Here is a 6,986-nt window from a genome sequence, read left to right as displayed (position 1 = left end):
AGAGAGAGAGAGAGAGAGAGAGAGAGAGAGAGAGAGAGAGAGAGAGAGAAATTGGCCGAACATCAATCCACAAGAATACACCGACAACACAAAAGAACACACACACACACACACACACACACACACACACACACACGTGTAAACATATCCATTTAATGGCTAACGAAACAATATTACATTACACAAACGTAGTTTATACATATTATCGCATAATAAATTATCAGCAATTAAATAACCGCACATGATAGCACAAAATCAAGCACATTTTATGAAGCGACCACACATTTATAACGGACACTTTGATTTATATCGTTCATTCAATTTGCTTAAATGTACGGCGCTTTTAGTGGTTCTTTCTGCTTTTAATTCTTCTTCACTTTTTTTCCGGTGTCTCGGAGGCAAAAACTAAAGTAGCATAGTGCTTGTCGAGAGAGAAATCAAAATGATATAGCATGGAAATGTGTTAAAGTCACTTTGGTTTCAATGCCGAAAGTGATGTTAATTGTACACACTTTTGAAATGCTCAAATCACTATCAAAGCTTCAAAGACTTGTGCCGATTTGTTTTTGCCAGAATTTTTATTGTTTTTCACTCTAGTCGACAAAGTACGACTCGCTTCTATTTCCAATGAGCCATTTTTTGATTGTTACACACACACACTTTCTTTTCTATTATTATCATTATGATTCTTCAGAAGCTTCTGATAGACTTTTCATAAATGATCAATACATATCAAATGGACCCATGTTGCGACAACCAATCAAAGCTCATACGATTGAGATTGATATCGGTTCAGAGTACCATTCTGATTTGAAAAAAAAAAAAACATTCTTTGCGGCTATACTTGTGAATGAATGATTATTGATTGTGCGTATAACATTTGGGGTCCGCGTGTTTTTCGTATTGTATTTGATTATTATATGGTATCAAACTGTTTGTGTGAGATCTCTTAGAGCTGTTGTCTCATCAAATTTATTCAATCATTTCTTCATATATAAATACAGTTCACTATTTAATTTTTTTGTTTTGCTTGTTTGTCTGTCGATGCTACGATTCTACACATTGTGCTCATTTCAAAAATCATCAGTATGTAACGTCTGAATTGCCACTGCCATTCAGTGCTTCTCATTCGTTTGCCCTGCGCTCTGCTACAATAACAATCTATACAATAATAATAATAATAATAATGTTTAATAAATCTAAAAATAATGCGTACGATTTGATACAAACTCTCAAATCATTTAGAGAATTGAGTGCATTGGCTATGATTAGATTTTATTTTATTTATTCATTCATTTCATTCATTCACTTACTTGAACGCGTTCGGTATTCGAAAAGTTGTGTGTGTGTGTGTGTGTTTCACTACGGCTAGATAGGATAGATATTTTTCAAAACAAATTTTGCTCGGTTGTTGTTTTTGCTTTTCACTGGTCACATGCAAGTTACAATCAACGTGTTTTCACTACATTCGATACAAATTTCGTTTTGATGATTTCTACTGTCTTTTCATTTGCTCTCTTTCTCCGTGGTTTACACTGATTTTTCATTGGTTTTTGTCACTTGTGATGAAGAACGTAAAATTTTTTTGAAACAGTTTTTTTTTTTCTCTAATTTCTTCTTGTTTGTTGTACGTTACTTTGTTTTATTTTGGTGATTTTACTCCTTTCTATTCGGCGTCCACGTCTGTCAGTTTCAATTTCTATTTATTTATTTGATGCGGACGCATACCGAAAGTAAAAAAAACACACACACACACCCACATAAAAACAACATGAAAAAAAAATTGAGTGTTGACTTTGATTTCGTTTCTTTTAATACATTTTATTTTCTTCTATGTGCCGAGAGACGGTCCAACGGATTCCAATAAAATAGCACTCAATTCGTAATTCACTGCACAATTTACATGAAAAATGTTCATTCGCATGTTATTCAGTCAATGATCAAAAATGAACTGATTTAAATCGCGCTGATTTTGCTGAATTGGAATTTTCATCGCACATACTGTATATAAAATTTTCAAACGTGTGCACGCTAATAAAGTTTTGTATAAAACATTAGTTGAACAGAGTCAGAGACACATACAAGCCGCCCGAAACCCGATAGACAACCGAAAGGGAAAGAGAAACGGCGAACACACGGCTGAGCAGAAAAGATGAAGAAAAATAAAATGAAAAAGAAAAAAATCAAAGAAAGAAGCAGAAAAAAAATATCAACTCACACACACCGTGTGTTGTGTATGTTGACATACACAGTTTGCTGACTGTTGGCGTTAAGTTTAGTGTGTTGTTGTTATTTTTTTTTCGTTAATAAGTTGCACGTTTTGTTGATGATGGAATTGATGATGCTGAGAGTTGTGTAAATTTGAATAAATTTCAAATGCAAAGAGAAAAGAAAAAAAACCACCGGAACACTATCGAACGTTTAAAAATAAGCGCAAAGATCTTTCGCTAGTCAAATTTCGGCGTTTATTATATGTTATAATGTGCTTATGACATGTTGTCTGTGTGGTTGTCGCTTTAGATTGCCCGTATGCGGCACGGCGCGCGGCTAGCCTATTGTATGTTTTAAGGTATAATCAGTTGAATTAAACACTGATTAAATTTTTAACTTTTTTTCCCTTCGTTTCACTGCTACTACTCTCTTAGACAGACTTTTAAGTCTGTCTCTTTCTCTCGGTCGGTCGGTCGGTTGATCAGTCGGCTGGTTGATCGTCTCCTTCCCGCTTTCCGCGCGCTCTTCACCAACCAATTTCTCTCCCTATGTTCCGTTCGCACGCCGTTCACACGATTCGCTAAGCGCAGGCAGAGAGCAATAAGCAACATTTACCGGCAGATAGAAGAGCAGCAACGGTCGAACATTATATGTCTCTGTATGGACGAAAACGACGACTACATCATTACACACCGTGTACGCGATTACACGCGTAATTAAGATATTAGTGCTCTTATTTTGTGTGTGCTTTTTTTTCGTCTTTATTTCTACCTATTGTCAAATGCAACTCGGTGAGAATACTACGCGCGAGCGCGTACGTTCCGAGAAAGAGGGGTAGAGAGAGAGAGAGAGAGAAAAAGAGAGAGAGAGTGCAAGAACGAGACGCAGTTCAGTTTTTGTTGTCTCATGTGTTTGTCGATCACATTTTTTTTCCTTCTCTGTGTTCGATGTGGTCATCAGTTTCGGTTGTGTTACCTACATTCTGTGTCGTGTTACCTTAAATGACAGCGATGGCGCAAGAAAAAATATTTCTTGATACGCACCCGTTTTATGCAGTTACAAAAACTATAGTAATGCACAGGTTTTTTTTTTCATTTCTATGTTGCTCTCTGTGTACTGCTGTGTCGTTGCTATTGCTGTTGTTAACGCAGAAGGTCGATGAGTAAATGGAGCAAACAGCATGTCACGAATCAAGTCATACGCCACCATCTGACCGAGCGATCGAGCGATACACACATGCACACCAGTTTGAGTGAACCAAACGCGAAAATTCAATCAGCAATCTGTGTGTTATCTAATGACGCATTTTTTTTTCAAACATATTTGATAATATCAAATCGGGCCTAAACACATGTACGTCAACAGTCGAATCACAGTTATTGGTGCTGTTGTTGTCATAATATATTGTATTTTTTTCGCTGTGTGTCTTTGCATATCAACAAGCTGATATATTCAAATGTGTATAGTGTAATTTTTTCGCTGCTACCTTGTTGGCCTGCGTTGTTACATCGAAATGAACCAAAAAAAAATCACTCAATCAACACTAATAACGGCAAAAGTGTATTGTTCACTTGTTGCACACTTTTCGTCCAATCAAACACTTTCTCCGAATATTCATCTCATTTGTGTTTATTGTGGTTTATCGGCTGCTCTTTTTTATTGCCGCTGCTTGCAACAAACATTTTCCATTTCCTCAACGGCCTCGATTCATTCTTACAAATCAAACAGTGCAATGAATAAAACAAGCTAGTGTACAATGACGTCAATCTATTTTAGATTAGCTACTTGGGGATGTCAAGTTATTCTAATTTACCTGAAAGCCATATTTCATAATCATACACTTTTGCGTCGCGTTCGTGTGGTGTTTTTTTTTATTTGCCGCTCGCCGTTTATCGATCTCTAATTTATTTGCAACTTTACGCTAACACTACTGATGTTGTTGCTGTTGCTGTTGCTGCTGCTGTGGACATATGTCAGCCTCATACACTTTCATGAGATTGAATTTATGGAAAGAGAACAACATTCAACACGTTAATAACGCATACACTAACACACACAGAAGCATTGAACACAGCAAATTTGGTTAGATGTCTATGAAAGTGTATCTTTTTCAATTAGTACATTTGATTAGGCGCCAAAACACCGTTTTTTTTTCTTGCTCTACTGTACAACTAAATCGGATTGCCGATCGAATTAATGGAAATTTGTGGTGTTCACTGAACACTGATCGGTGGACAATTTGAATGTAAGCTCAATAGAGAAAAAACCGATTTTTACAATGCACAAAATGCTTCGTTTATTCTACCAAAGTTTCTTCTATTCGGCGAATCTAATTATAAATCATGCAATGTGCATGCAAATAGAAGAATTTCTTCCATCCTCAGCCAATGTACGCTTATACACAGGCACCGACGACACCGAATGTGAACCATTGGTTCAATCCATTTGCTCAGCGCCCAAGTCTCTACCGCGCAGCAAACTCCGAGCAACAGCAAAACCGTTTCGTCCATCGCGTGGACAACAGACGATTCCGTTGAACCCCAAGCTGCACACACCCGACGCGACACGCATCAGTGTCTACTACCAAAACATTCGCAGCTTGGGTAACAAACAGGATGAATTTTTCCACAAATGTGCTGCTTTCGGTTTTGACATAGTCATCTTGACTGAAACCTGGCTCAAACATAGCCACCGTAATGCCGAATTCTTTAATAGCACTTACGACGTCTACCGCAAAGACAGATCATTTAGACGAGGTGGAGGTGTTCTCATTGCGCTCAACAATGAAATCTTCTCTACTGAAGAAATTAAATTCGACAAAGTGGACATTGAGCACGTATGCATTAAAGCGAGCTTGCCAACACACAACATTTTTATTTACAATGCATACATTCCACCGAACTCACCCAACGAAATCTACGCTTTGCATCGTTCAGCCATTGAATCACTCACGACAAATGCCGATGACGTTGTGATAGTTGTTGGTGACTTTAATCTGACAAACGTTGAGTGGTTAAATGACGATGAGGATAGCAATGTGCTTGTTCCCTCTAATTTCCACTCCCAATGTGCTGCTGATTTCATTACCGGCCTGATGGGCCTGGGCCTCCAGCAAATCAATTCAATAAGAAATCGGAACTTCAAACTGTTGGACCTATTTTTCACAAACGACCATGCCAACACATCAATTTCCGATGCCACTAAACTGTCACTGACGGATAAAATCGACCATTACCACCCTCCTCTGCTGATTGAATTTGAATGGCATCCGAATAACAGTGGTTCCGAAAACCAGAATAATACGCATTTCAACTTCAAACGGGCTGATTTTCAGCGCATGAACGAATATTTTGCTGCCGTCAATTTCGATGACTTATTCGCAAACAAATCACTTGCGGAGAAGGTGTCATCCCTTCATGACGTGCTAGCGGAAGCTATTCAGTGTACGGTTCCAACGTATGTCCGCAAGAACAACCAAAAATGCCCATGGAAAAACAAAGAACTTCGACACCTCAAGAACTTAAGGAAAAAAGCCTGGGATTACTGGAAGCTGACCAATGATAAGGAGCCATTTGAAAAATTGCACGAGGAATTCAGTGCAAAAAACACTGAACTATACAATCAGTACGTCGACAAAATGAAATCACACTTGAAAAGTGATCCTTCTTCGTTTTGGCAATATGTTAACTCTAAGAAGAGCACTGATAACATTCCAAAAAACATGCGATTCTGTGACACCAAGACATCCAGCGAATCAGAGCAAGCAAATTTATTTGCGGACTTCTTTGGGAGCAATTACTCCACATCAACGACGCCAAATAATCAACCGTCACCTCAGTCTGAGAACACCTCTTGTTTCCAGCTTGACCTCGATTTTGTCATGACTGAAATGACGAAGGTCAACACCAAGAAAGGTGTTGGACCTGACGGTATTCATCCTTTGATTTTAAAGGAGTGTGCTCAGACGCTTGCTAGTCCGTTGACCAAGATCTTCAATGAGTCGCTTTCATCTGGCATTTTTCCCGACGAATGGAAACGATCGAGTGTATCACCCATATTCAAAAAGGGCGCCAGATCGGACATTGAAAACTACAGGTGCATAACAAAACTACCAACGATCGCTAAATTCTTCGAGCATCTCGTCAACGTAAATTTGCTTGAAATTGTTCGTGATCGCATCTCGCCTAACCAACATGGCTTTATGAAAGGACGATCTACAGCATCAAACCTAACCGAGTTTGTGTACTACGCCCAGAGTGGCTTAAACACTGGAGCTCAAGTTGATGTCCTGTACACGGACTTTACGAAAGCCTTTGATCGAGTTGATCACAGCATATTGATCCAGAAGTTGGAAACATTCAATCTACCTCAAAACATGCTGGCATGGCTTAAGTCGTACCTGGAAAATCGTACCCAATTTGTCAAACATGGAGCAAGTGAGTCGGTCGACTTTACAGCGTCGTCGGGTGTCCCACAGGGGAGCCACCTCGGACCAACACTGTTCCTGCTGTTCATCAACGACATCGTGGATCAAATGCCCCCAGACATCATGATATTATTGTTTGCTGACGATATCAAAATTGCCAAAATCATCAAATCTCAGCAAGATTCGGAGATATTGCAACAAGCCATCGACAAACTTAAACATTGGTGTGACGTGAATCGGCTGCACCTTAACCTCAAAAAATGTGCAGTACTATCTATCTACAAGAAACGTCAGCATTTGGATACAAACTACACCTATGGCGACTATACCTTCGACAAAGTGACTGAAC

At 38.8% G+C, this 6,986-nt stretch overlaps 1 long non-coding RNA gene across 1 annotated transcript in view; it reads right to left on the bottom strand.

Annotated features, from left to right (window-relative positions):
- The window catches only part of LOC129572235 (uncharacterized), a 4,906-nt gene extending 2,681 nt beyond the window's left edge, over nucleotides 1-2,225 (bottom strand). Inside the window, exon 1 of the long non-coding RNA XR_008688417.1 lies at nucleotides 1,637-2,225. This is a non-coding gene — a long non-coding RNA (uncharacterized LOC129572235). The remainder of the gene's footprint in view (nucleotides 1-1,636) is intronic.
- Between the last annotated feature and the right edge of the window lie 4,761 nt (nucleotides 2,226-6,986).

Source organism: Sitodiplosis mosellana, unplaced genomic scaffold (genome assembly GCF_009176505.1).
Source record: "Sitodiplosis mosellana isolate CC-2019 unplaced genomic scaffold, AAFC_SMos_1.0 Smas_scaffold_4529, whole genome shotgun sequence".
NCBI lineage: Eukaryota > Metazoa > Arthropoda > Insecta > Diptera > Cecidomyiidae > Sitodiplosis > Sitodiplosis mosellana.
The sequence above is the reverse complement of the archived record's forward strand: the minus strand, read 5'-3'. Positions and strand labels throughout refer to the sequence as shown.